The sequence below is a fragment of the Mchenga conophoros genome, linkage group LG8, assembly GCF_057382185.1.
Source record: "Mchenga conophoros isolate Kocher_MC1m ecotype Shallow Benthic linkage group LG8, M_conophoros_male_GT1.1, whole genome shotgun sequence".
NCBI classification, from domain to species: domain Eukaryota; kingdom Metazoa; phylum Chordata; class Actinopteri; order Cichliformes; family Cichlidae; genus Mchenga; species Mchenga conophoros.
Genome location: NC_140533.1, coordinates 8,020,701 through 8,034,480, shown reverse-complemented (window position 1 = coordinate 8,034,480; position 13,780 = coordinate 8,020,701).

Sequence of the window (13,780 nt, the reverse complement as noted above, 5' to 3'; positions counted from 1 at the left end):
GCAAGGATGCAATCAAAACAAGGAATGTTTGATCAACAAGATATAACGCCCCAATGAAGCTTCCTCATACCCTCAGTATTCACTAGGAAAAAAACAAAGGCTTTCACTACACTTTTAATTCTGATATTAGTGCAGACTTCAGTAGTGGATTTCAGTCTGCACTCAAAAAAGTAAACTAAGGCACTTGTTTGATGAGTTCGTTGATAAGTTTAACCGATGTCTCTAGCAATAAGATCTCTGGAAATTATTGAGAAAAAAACCAAGGGCTGAAACACTTTTTTGTACTAAAAAGGTTTGCAGGGTGCATATTTATCAAGAGTACCATTACAAACTGTTCAGAAAAGAGATCATTACCTGCAGGACAGACATCAGTAACAATATTTAAATTTTTTTGATAGACATGCTGAAGTGACGAAGGAAGCCTGAAAAGAATCTTTAATACAAATCAGTACTCTGTCTCCTTTGGTTTTCCTGTCAGTTTGACAAATGCCGCCCAATGTTATGTCCAAATCGGAGAGATTTTTGTTTAGCTAGACTACAGCAAGGACAAAAATATTGAAACAGCATTCACACATTATTAAATGTAATAATCCTTTTCTATTTTTTGAAATCATGTAGGCAAATTATTTCAGTAGGGCTGCTTGGCACTTGTTGTCTCAGCAGGCTGTTTATTGATCTTTATGAGAATATCTGAATTATTTTAGCTAGACAGGCAGGCAAATGGCCTGTTATTGCCATTAATTTGATCTATATATGTCTAAATATTTGCTGAACACTGCTGAGAAAAACTATATTAGAGAGAAAACCTAGTCTTACCTAAACTATTTCTTGGAGAAGTAGCACTGTTTTTTCTTTAGCTTCAGAGAGCTACTCCTTGAAGCTTCTGCCTCCCTCTCATTCACACACATGTTCTGTCTTGCTTCTATTGACTTTCATTCCTCTTCTCACCAGAGCATGCCTCCATCTCTCCAGGCTCAGCATTATGATCTTCATAATGCCGTCTGCAAACAGTATAGTTTACAGAGACTTCTGCCTGATTTCATCAGTCAACCTGTTGCTACTGTAAAGGCTCAGAGCAGATCCTTGATGTTGTCCCACACCGCCTTAAATCCATCTCTCTCTGACCGAGATCACTGTTTTGTTAACACTGAAAGTCTTATGCCACCCTCACATATAGTGCTTCTCTGCCACTCCTGACTTTCTCGTGCAATACCACAGTTTTGCCGTTGACACCCTATCATATGCTTTCCCTGAATAACAAAAGACAGTGCAACTCCTCCTGACCTTCTCTATACTTCTCCATCAACACTCTCAAAGCTAACATCACATCTGTAGTGCTCATTCTAGGCATGAAGCCGTACCGTTGCTCACTGATGGCCACCTCTGTTCTTAAAAAGAGAAACTAGCTGTCAACAGGGTTAAACCACTGAGGAGGAGGCCATTCTTAAAATGTATTCAAACATTAATTTCCACTCTTGTAAATTACAAAGTGAACTCATGCGTAATAAATCACATATTTACTCTTGTCTGTACACAGATTGTTCTCTGCGACATTCTTAAGCCATCTGGTTTGACGAGTAGTCTAGCCTACTGTTGACATGACTCACCTTAACTTGTGCTACCGGTAGATCATGTTTTTAGCATCCACAGCTATCAGATTGGTACATATGGGCAAAGTAGTTACTGTTTTGTGTAATGTATTGTGTTGTAGGCTACAGATTTATTGTAAAGGAAACAGGTTGGAGGAGAGATACACCGGAGCCCTATAAACACTGTTTATGGAGTAATCAAGTTAAGATAAAGTTATTCTGTTAAATGTAAGTTTTGCATAGAGGGGTTACTATTTGGGAAGCATTTTAGATGAGGTGTTAGCAGCCTATAAAAGACAGATTTGAAATGCTTTGTTCTATATGAACAATGACCACAAAACAGAAACAAAATATTTATTTAACTTTTTTTTATTAGACTTTTGATGTTGCAAAGCCGACTATAACACAAAAATTTATAGGCTTTTCAAGGACTTGACTTCAGGTTGATTATCTAGCCTTGGCCAGACCCAACATATTCTGGCCTCTTTTGTAGATTGAATAATACTGTTTGAGGAAGACATCACTCAGGGTCCACATGTTGCCACCTGTAGCACCGAAGCCTTAGCCTAAACACTACCATTTGCAACATCCACATGTAATTGATTAAAAATATTTACTTTGTTTTCTGTTTTTTTTTTCTGTGTACTTTTACTTAGAAACTGTGATCACACTGATCACACATAAATTATTGCAAAGCTCTGCATACCAATAATGTGAATGCTGAAAGAGCATTTGGGTCTTTGGGTTGTGGTGGAGTAAGATATTTACATCATGGTAGCTGAAACGTGCAGCAAATGTGTGATGCTGTCAATATGGTAAGGTAAGCTTGGTAAGCAAGCTGCCCCAGTCTAAGTTTACTCCTAATGGGTAATTGCTGAGTGATCGGAGGGTGAAATTAATGCCTTTGCATGCTATTATTAGCATTTTACTCCCTAATATGTCTCCCAGAGCTGATAGTATGACATTCATATTCATTAAAGAAGGTCATCATTTATGAGTTGATATCATTCACCCCCAAAATTTTGTTTTGGAGACACATGTTTTTCACACAACAATTACAATACCAGTTGGAAACAACTGCACTGTTATTATTTACTCAGCATGGCTAGTTTAAACAGAGGAAGATGGCCTTTGTGACAATCCGCCATTGAAGCATTTATTTTCCCTTTGCCTTTTTCTGCATAGATCTATAAAAAACATTTTTAGTCTCTTATAAATTCAGTGACATTAAGCAAAAATGAACAAATTAAGCTCAGGCATAAAAGTCAAAAGTGTTTGGGAATAGCACTTACCCTGCCAAAGTAATGCTCCACTTGTAGCTTAAATCTTTATCACTTTAGATTTGAGAGTGTACATGAACTGACACAGTCAACCAACTGAAGATTAGTTATTGCTCCCCAGGAGCACCTCATTTATATGCTTTGAGGGGGATAACGTCAGCTGTCTTTCAAGTTTTGTTGTGAAGCAATCTGAAAGAGGAATCTGGTAAAATCTCCTTATGCCATCATTATTCATTAGAAAATACAATGAGATCACAAATGCTTTCAACACACTTTTAACTCTCTGACTGGAGTGGACAAAAAGCCATAAATCAGTGGCTCATAAACGGTCTCTTGAATGCCGCTCTGCAGAAGCCCAAAACAATCTGAAGCGGTCGTCAACAATAAATTATGATCTACACTGAATTTGACTCTTAATAGATTTTTATATAACCATGAGCCCATTCTTAAATCCATAATTAGTGTTTTTATATAATTATGTGCCCCCAAAACATTAAACACCTTAGTTACACCACGGATGACTTCATCCTAGATCCTAAATCAGGCACACAGATCATGTTTGTGAGTTTCGTTCTCTTTCGACAAATACAATAAGAATAAACAAAAACAAATTTGTTCCTACAGACATGTGAAAACAGCACCAAGGTCAGTGGTTTCATACATAGTAACCTGCATGTCAAAGTGTTCTTGGGCAAGAAGCTGAACCCTGAATTTATCCAGATGGATCCACTGGAGTGCGGGTGTGTGAGTGTTGTGTTTAAAGTGCTTAGACATTTAAAAAAAAAAAAAAATACTTGTATAGATGTGTGTGAGTGAGGCTTGTAGTAAGGAAAGCACTTTGAGCCCTCACATTAGTAGAAAATGTGTACAGTGGCTTGCAAAAGTATTCTACCCCCTTGAACTTTCCCACATTTTGTCACATTACAGCCACAAACACGAATCAAGTTTTTGGATTCCACGTGAAAGACCAACACAAAGTGGTGCACACGTGAGAAGTGGAACGAAATCACACATGATTCCAAACATTTTTTACACTTAAACTAAAAAGTGGGGTGTGCGTAATTATTCAGCCCCCTGAGTCAATACTGTAGAACCACCTTTTGCTGCAATTACAGCTGCCAGTCTTTTAGAGTATGTCTCTACCAGCTTTGCACATCTAGAGACTGAAATCTTTGCCCATTCTTCTTTGCAAAACAGCTCCAGCTCAGTCAGATTAGATGGACAGTGTTTGTGAACAGCAGTTTTCAGATCTTGCCACAGATTCTAGATTGGATTTAGATCTGGACTTTGACTGGGCCATTCTAACACATGGATATGTTTTGTTTTAAACCACTCCATTGTTGCCCTGGCTTTATGTTTAGGGCCGTTGTCCTGCTGGAAGGTGAACCTCCGCCCCAGTCTCAAGTCTTTTGCAGACTCCAAGAGGTTTTCTTCCAAGATCGCCCTGTATTTGGCTCCATCCATCTTCCCATCAACTCTGACCAGCTTCCCTGTCCCTGCTGAAGAGAAGCAGCCCCAGAGCATGATGCTGCCACCACCATATCTGACAGTGGGGACGGTGTGTTCAGAGTGATGTGCAGTGTTAGTTTTCCGCCACACAGTGTTTTGCATTTTGGCCAAAAAGTTCCATTTTGGTCTCATCTGACCAGAGCACCTTCTTCCACATGTTTGCTGTGTCCCCCACATGGCTTGTGGCAAACTGCAAACGGGACTTCTTATGGTTTTCTGTTAACAATGCCTTTCTTCTTGCCACTCTTGCATAAAGGCCAACTTTGTGCAGTGCACGACTAATAGTTGTCCTATGGACAGATTCCCTCACCTGAGCTGTAGATCTCTGCAGCTCATCCAGAGTCACCATGGGCCTCTTGGCTGCATTTCTGATCAGCGCTCTCCTTGTTCGGCCTGTGAGTTTAGGTGGACGGCCTTGTAGGTTTACAGTTGTGCCATACTCCTTCCATTTCTGAATGATGGCTTGAACAGTGCTCCGTGGGATGTTCAAGGCTTGCGAAATCTTTTTGTAGCCTAAGCCTGCTTTAAATTTCTCACTAACTTTATCCCTGACCTGTCTGGTGTGTTCTTTGGACTTCATGATGTTGTTGCTCCCAATATTCTCTTAGACAACCTCTGAGGCCGTCACAGAGCAGCTGTATTTGTACTGACATTAGATTACACACAGGTGCACTCTATTTAGTCATTAGCACTCATCAGGCAATGTCTATGGGCAACTGACTGCACTCAGACCAAAGGGGGCTGAATAATTACGCACACCCCACTTTGCAGTTATTTATTTGTAAAAAATGTTTGAATCATGTATGATTTTCGTTCCACTTCTCACGTGTGCACCACTTTGTGTTGGTCTTTCACGTGGAATTCCAATAAAGTTGATTCATGTTTGTGGCTGTAATGTGACAAAATGTGGAAAAGTTCAAGGGGGCCGAATACTTTTGCAAGCCACTGTATTCTCCTTCTGTATCCCAGTTATGAGATCCAGTTCTGGCTTTGGATTTGAGTATGAAGTATGTATCCATAGAGTGTTTTTGAACTACTTTTTTTTTGATAGACTCACATATTATGTCACTTCATGACATATGACATCATTCTCCTGTGTGTTAAATTGAAATAGTAATATCAATAAAAGCAGGAAGTCTAAGAATTGACTGTTTCCTTTACAACAATTTCATCCACTTGCAGTTACTCTGTTACATAAATACCGTTGCATTTCTTCCTATCTGTTAAAGTTTCCATCACATTCCACATTCATCTCCATAGCTCGTGACTTTGTGAGAATCTTCCTGTTGAAGTTAAGCAGCAAAAGATGCGACCCATGAAAGCAATGTGACCCATGACTAAAGCCTTCCCACATTTCTACACAGCCGTTTAAAGAAAACCAGAGTTTAGAAAATTGCTTCCCTGCAGTGTATTGAATACTAGAGTCAATCCTTGAATACAAGAGTCCATTGACTAAAAATGCAATACATGTTGATGTGCAACTTGTCACAGTTTGAGATCCACTGCTATATATAAATACAGCCTGGTGGAAAACTGTGCTATACTAAACAGTGTGCTCATGTTAAACTATCTTGTGAACACCATCCACTGCATTTGAGTTTAATGGGGCAAAGGGGTAAAGGGCTGGAACATTAAATCCCTTTCAGGTGAGATAAAATAAAAATGATGGTCATTTCATCCATGAAGGAAAATAAAAAGTAAAGAAAAAATAACAATCTTATTGTTCTTTTGGCTGCTCCCTTTAGGGGTCGCCATTGGCCTCTGTTTAAACACTATCCATATCATCCTATTCTGTCACACTAACCATCCACATGTCCTCTTTCACTACATGCACGAATCTTCTCTGTGGTCTCCTTTTGTTCCTCCTGCCTGCAAACTACATGTTCAACATATCCAACATCCAATATATCCACTTCCGCTGCTCTGCATCAAACCACCTCAGCTTTGCCTCTCTAACTTTGCCTCCAAACTGCTCAACCCGAGCTGTCCCTCTGTTATACTAACCTCTAATACTTTCTCTCATGGTCAGTGCCAATAAAACTTAACATCTATAATTCTGCCAGCTCTAGTTTTGCCTGCTGTCTTTTTTGTTAGCGTCACTGTTTCCAAACCATACATCACAGCACATCGTTACAGAAAATGGTTAGTCTCACCCTCCACATATGTTCTGTTTTCTACTTATGGTGCATATCTGACTCAAAAATACATTCCTATTGTGTAAATCTGATGTTTTAAAATAGGAAATTAATTTTATTCTTTTGCAAACGACAACATGAACTCCTTAGTAATAATTCACATCCTTCTTGATTTGGGGACACACAGATTGTCCTCTGCTACAGTCTTGAATCATCTGGTCTGACCAGTAGTCAAGCCTACAGTGGACACAATTTGGTGACCTTGTGACTGCCCTTAACTTGTGCTGCTTGTAGATCATGTTTGTTAGCATTCACAAATATCCTATGCCATCCCATTGCTGTTTCATAACTTCAGCTGTTTTGCTTAATGTTAATCATTGTATATTAGGCTACAGATACAGCTCAGCCTTGCAAGATAACTCACATGAAATGATCAATTTTTTCTTTTTTATTAACTGTTTTGTAAGTTAAGTCTAAAAAAGTCTTTGGTAGAGTTCTTCGGGTAAGTAGGTCTCAAACTTATAGGTCAAGTAGGTCTTGAAAATTAAAAATACAACATATTAATGACATATTAAACTAAATTATTTTCTCAGTTATAATTAGAGTATATTTGGAAATTCCACAGTTTTGTTCTATTCATTGTACACTATTTACAGATATTTTTCATTTTGTCCGGGCTTTTATGTTTAATGGTTTTTGAAATATTCATGGTCAAACACTGCCTCACATTTCAATACGCATAAAAAAGAGCACCGAAAATGGGTAGATGTAAAAAAAATTAAAAAAAAATTCACAGGATTGAGGCTCTGGCATGAACTCTGGATGTGTGTTTTTTCTATGTTTTCGATTCACTGGAGGAGCATGACTTCTTATATCTCAACAGCGCCATGTGCTTTTATGGCTGTCATTATATGTTCTTGCTCCTTGTCTGCAAGTTAACCAGGACACAGTAACAACAGAACAAATTCTGACAGTAAATCAGATTTGCTAAGTTGGACAGATACTTGCTGGTAGGCTTTTGGATCACTTCAAGCTTGATCCTAGTCTTTATCAGTTGGGTGTTAGACCAGGGGTGGGCAACTCCAGGCCTCGAGGGCCGGTGTCCTGCAGGTTTTAGATATCACCCTGTGTCAACACACCTGAATCGAATGATGAGTTCATTACCAGGCCTCTGGAGAACTTCAAGACATGTTGAGGAGGTAATTTAGCCATCTATGTTAGATCAAGGACACATCTAAAACCTGCAGGACTCCGGCCCTCGAGGACCCAGATATATTAAAATGTTATATTATGTTATTATATGCTGTCTTTTGTAAATTAATGTCCAGAAGATTGAAATGTCCCAAATTCACTGGGAGGTCAGTGGCTTTATTCCTGCTTTCCACGTCAAACTGGAACTACCCCAGTTCACTAACAGAGAACCAAATGGAGCTGCTCCAGGAACACATAGAACATATTAAACTGCCTAATGACTTATATTTAAACAAAATACATGACAAATAGAGTTAACTCCTTGTGGGCTGTTGTGAAATTTATACCTGGAGAATGCTGCTACAGTCTTAAGACATGTGGTTTGACCAGGAGTCTACCCTACGGTGGACGAGGTTTGCTGACCTTATGACTCTCATTAGTTTGTGCTTTTTGTATTTTTTGGCATTCACACGTATCTCATTGACACATTGGCCTGTTTCACAATTTCAGGTGTGTTACCTAATTTTAAATGTGTTGCACTGATTTCCCCTTCACACTTTAAAAGATTCCCAAATTCTGGAAGAACCCAAGGCTCATTTGTCTTATTTAGATAAGCCAGCCAATCAAGATATTTGAAGTCTCATCTGTAGCGCCATCACTAAACCTGACTCCTTTCCACTCTCACATGGATAACTGGATATACAGGGAGTGCAGAATTATTAGGCAAATGAGTATTTTGTCCACATCATCCTCTTCATGCATGTTGTCTTACTCCGAGCTGTATAGGCTCAAAAGCCTACTACCAATTAAGCATATTAGGTGATGTGCAACTCTGTAATGAGAAGGGGTGTGGTCTAATGACATAAACACCCTATATCAGGTGTGCATAATTATTAGGCAACGTCCTTTCCTTTGGCAAAATGGGTCAAAAGAAGGACTTGACAGGCTCAGAAAAGTCAAAAATAGTGAGATATCTTGCAGAGGGATGCAGCAGTCTCAAAATTGCAAAGCTTCTGAAGCGTGATCATCGAACAATCAAGCGTTTCATTCAAAATAGTCAACAGGGTCGCAAGAAGCGTGTGGAAAAACCAAGGCGCAAAATAACTGCCCATGAACTGAGAAAAGTCAAGCGTGCAGCTGCCAAGATGCCACTTGCCACCAGTTTGGCCATATTTCAGAGCTGCAACATCACTGGAGTGCCCAAAAGCACAAGGTGTGCAATACTCAGAGACATGGCCAAGGTAAGAAAGGCTGAAAGACGACCACCACTGAACAAGACACACAAGCTGAAACGTCAAGACTGGGCCAAGAAATATCTCAAGACTGGTTTTTCTAAGGTTTTATGGACTGATGAAATGAGAGTGAGTCTTGATGGGCCAGATGGATGGGCCCGTGGCTGGATTGGTAAAGGGCAGAGAGCTCCAGCAAGGTGGAGGTGGAGTACTGGTTTGGGCTGGTATCATCAAAGATGAGCTTGTGGGGCCTTTTCGGGTTGAGGATGGAGTCAAGCTCAACTCCCAGTCCTACTGCCAGTTTCTGGAAGACACCTTCTTCAAGCAGTGGTACAGGAAGAAGTCTGCATCCTTCAAGAAAAACATGATTTTCATGCAGGACAATGCTCCATCACACGCGTCCAAGTACTCCACAGCGTGGCTGGAAAGAAAGGGTATAAAAGAAGAAAAACTAATGACATGGCCTCCTTGTTCACCTGATCTGAACCCCATTGAGAACCTGTGGTCCATCATCAAATGTGAGATTTACAAGGAGGGAAAACAGTACACCTCTCTGAACAGTGTCTGGGAGGCTGTGGTTGCTGCTGCACGCAATGTTGATGGTGAACAGATCAAAACACTGACAGAATCCATGGATGGCAGGCTTTTGAGTGTCCTTGCAAAGAAAGGTGGCTATATTGGTCGCTGATTTGTTTTTGTTTTGTTTTTGAATGTCAGAAATGTATATTTGTGAATGTGGAGATGTTATATTGGTTTCACTGGTAAAAATCAATAATTGAAATGGGTATATATTTGTTTTTTGTTGAGTTGCCTAATAATTATGCACAGTAATAGTCACCTGCACACACAGATATCCCCCTAAAATAGCTCAAACTAAAAACAAACTAAAAACTACTTCCAAAAACATTCAGCTTTGATATTGATGAGTTTTGGGTTCATTGAGAACATGGTTGTTGTTCAATAATAACATTATTCCTCAAAAATACAACTTGCCTAATAATTCTGCACTCCCTGTAGTAGGGTTGGCCAAACAAAACTGGACCTCCTGAAAGGATACAGGCAGGTGCCTCATTTCCCATTATACATCTGAAATATCTTTCTTTGTGACGCCTGATCACCTACTACAGTATACTGTAAAGCCTTTAAGAGTCACTATCCAAAGGCTAATCAATACTGCACTGTCTAGTGCCTAGGCATAACAATATTACCACTGGTCAGGTCAGGGCTGTTTTGGTAGCAAAAGAGGGACAAAGAAAAATATTAAGCAGGTCGTCAAAACGGTTTGCCTGATCAATGTACTTAACTGTGACACTGTGACTTATTCTTCAGCATGGTGAGATTACACAGATTTTGCAGGAATTTTTTGATAGATGTGAAAGTGCATGTTAAATGTGAGTTTGGCAAGGGTGTTGTCACCTATTTAGGGAAACAATGAGGGCATGGGCATGTGTGTGCCTTGCTGGCCAAGGTTCAGGCCATTCTGGACTTTTCTGTGCCCAACACATGATGTTAACTCTGCTAGTTTCTAGGCATGTCTGGATACTATTTCTGCAAGGACTTTGTGAATGTGGTTGTGCTTTTGACTGATTTTCAAGCCCTGACAACCCTTTTGTGTGGACTTCTGAGTGTTGGGATTAATTTAATTCAGCCAAGCATCTTCTATGCAATGTCCCAGTGCTGGCTGCCACTGATTATGCTTGTGCTTGTGTTAAACTAAAGGTTGATGTCAGTTGTTGTTTCATAACTTTGGCAGGGTTACCTTAATATTGATTACTGTGTTGTAGGCTAAGATTTATTTTATTTATATACATATTTTATACGTGACTATTATCTGTTAAGTAAATAAAAGAAGAAAGCAGTTTTGGATTCAACCAATTCTCAAGAATAGAAGCAGCAGGGAGAATTTTATGGTTTCATCCATGGTTTCATGTGTGTGACATTTTAAGATTTCAGTGGGGCCGTTTGGTACCAGAGAAGGTATACAAATAATTTCAGAGAGCCAACTGACCCAGAACAGCATGTAGCTGTGTATATCATATATAACAGTGCACATATTGAGCCACAAGCACACTTGTTGCCAAATGCAGTGGTCTGTTTGGTCAGATTCAAATCTAACTTGATTGAATAAATAAATAATGCGAATTTGTACATCACACCACTGAAGAAAAAAAGATGCCCAGTGTTAGACTAAAGTTTGCTATTTACCAAAGATTTTGGCTTTGATTTTGGTTTGTACAACCTAAACACTCAGTAAATGCCTAATAACAGATGCAATAAATGTGATACCTTAAACACGTGCTGCACTGTACTGGATGAAATGAACTACTGCAATACTACAAAAGCTACAAGTGTGAAAAAGTTGGCTACTACTGTTTGTACAACAACACACTTTCCACATTGTTTGTCTGCTTGGCCTTACCCCACTGGGCCTGACTTGTAACTGAGAGCGAAATTAAAAAATGACCAGTAGGTGGCAGCAAACGTTAAGAATCTATCTACTTTATCTACTGTTATTAGCTTTTATAATTAATAATGGGTTTTTTATGTCTTGAATTGACACAGCTCATGGTTTATTGAACATTTTATTGATTACATTACATAGTAAACAATAAAACCTACAATCATACATCCTGCAGTAATACGAGATTAATTATGACTAATTAACAGCCTGACCTGACATCATTTGACTGAGCCACACCCAATCCAAACAACAACAAAACACTCACTGGCATGAAAAAGAAGCACTGACCATGAAGTCCTTGTCCATATAGGGCAGGATATTTTTGTCTCTGTTATTGATCCGTTTTTGGTCATTTTTTTCTTCATCCCTACCTATCAAATCAACATTACCAGCACCAAAATCCCCACAAAATAATAGATCCTTAATTAATTATGTTAAGTTTGATATTCATAGCTATTTTGTGACATTTTTAATTAGAATTTGTTTTTATCAACAATCCTGTTTATCTTACCTCTTTGTGTTTCTACCGGGACACACTTTCTGCATTCCTTGCCTTTATGATTTAGTCCACTGGGCCTGACATGTAACTGAGAAAGAAACTAGCCAGATGATATCAGCAAACAATATGAGCATTCACTTAGATTTAAGTTTTTAATGGTTTAACTATTATCACCTTCTTAATTTATAACCATTTTCTAAATTAAGAACTTGCTTTTACTACATAGCTCATAGTTTATTGTTTATTTAACTGTATGTATCTAATTTAATACATCCATATGATTTTAATGACTAAAACCTCAAGTTCTATATATAAACTGTAGGTTTCATGCATTTCAATGCATCATAAAAAACTTACAGAATAAGTATATGAAAATTATTATAATTATTCTTATGTAATTATACCACTCAGTTGGTGACTGTGTGGGGATGGCTGGTTATGGTGCACCTGAGTTTATGCTTGGTATTCCATATGATGAAGCAATTGACATGTGGTCTCTGGGGCTGGTAGCTGTGGAGCTTTCTATAGAGGTGCCACTCTGCCCTGGGGATATGGATTATGATGTTTTGAAATTTATCATAGACATCAGGGTCAGCCACCAGATTATGTTCTGGACTCCGGCTTGTGCACTGATGACTATTTCATAGAAGACAACTACAACGAACAGCACTGGACATTTAAGAGTGAAAAACAATTTCAATACGAGACAAGATTACAATCCCAGAATACTCGATATATAAAACGTAAGTGTATTGATAACCTCGAACAACTACTGAAAATGTTCAACATTTATTTGTCAGCCTAGTTAAACAGATGTTGGCCTTGGATGCAAACCAGCACATAACACCCTCAGAGGTTCTCCAGGATCCCTTTTAGACCCTGGCCTCTCTGCGAGTTCCCCCTGCACTGACATGAGTAGCACAGGGGGAAAAACTTTGTGGTCTTTCAGCAGCCTTCAAGCTGGAAAAGAGAAAGACCACAAAAATCAATCTCAAGCACAGTTTCTTTTACCCCAGATAAAAGTGAAAAACACACAAATAGGGGTTGGAAAAGGCAACTAACAGCAAATTACACTCCAAAGATTAATTAACCTGCTTTGGCTGTTTGTTTGTTTTTTAATTTTCACTCCCCCCCCCCCCCCCCCAAAAAAAAACCTCTATGGGAACTAACAATTCTTGTGAAAAACAATTAGAAAGCCCCCCCCAAAAAATAACAACAACAACAAACAACAATGAATATGGTCTTGAACTTGGGCACAATTTTTCTTAACATCCATTTAGTAATCTCTATGTCAAGTTCTTACTAATATTCAAAGCGGAGCAGCAGACACCTTACCATCACATTAGTCCTTCAGTCAGACTCACACCACCATGTTCACACTGATAAATTCGATGCAAATTGGAAATAAATTGGATATTAATTAATAAACCTGCTTTAAGCATCATATAATTATTGTTTGTAATTCTTTATAAATATATAAATAGTGCTAGGGCCCAGAATGCAGCTAAATCTATTTTTGGTTAGTATGTTTAGTTATTTTATTTTAAAATATAACATTTTTTAAGACTATTGTTGGTTTTAATCTAGTTTAAACCAAACCAGCCAATCAGAATTTTTGCATCCAAGTATGTGATTGGTTGGTTTTGTGGCACACTTATAACGGTGTACAGAGAGTTGAGTGTGCATGAAGCAGAGATGTTGTGAGCGCGAACGACACACTGAGAGCAGGTCCGCAGCTGTCTGTCAGCACACAGAGCAGAGATCTGAGGAAGAGCAAATGCGAACAAATGAGCGAGAGGGGCTGTAATTATGTGTGCATATGAATAATAGCAAACACTGAAATATATGTCTTGCACATAAGAATGAATTTTGTTCGCTCAAATT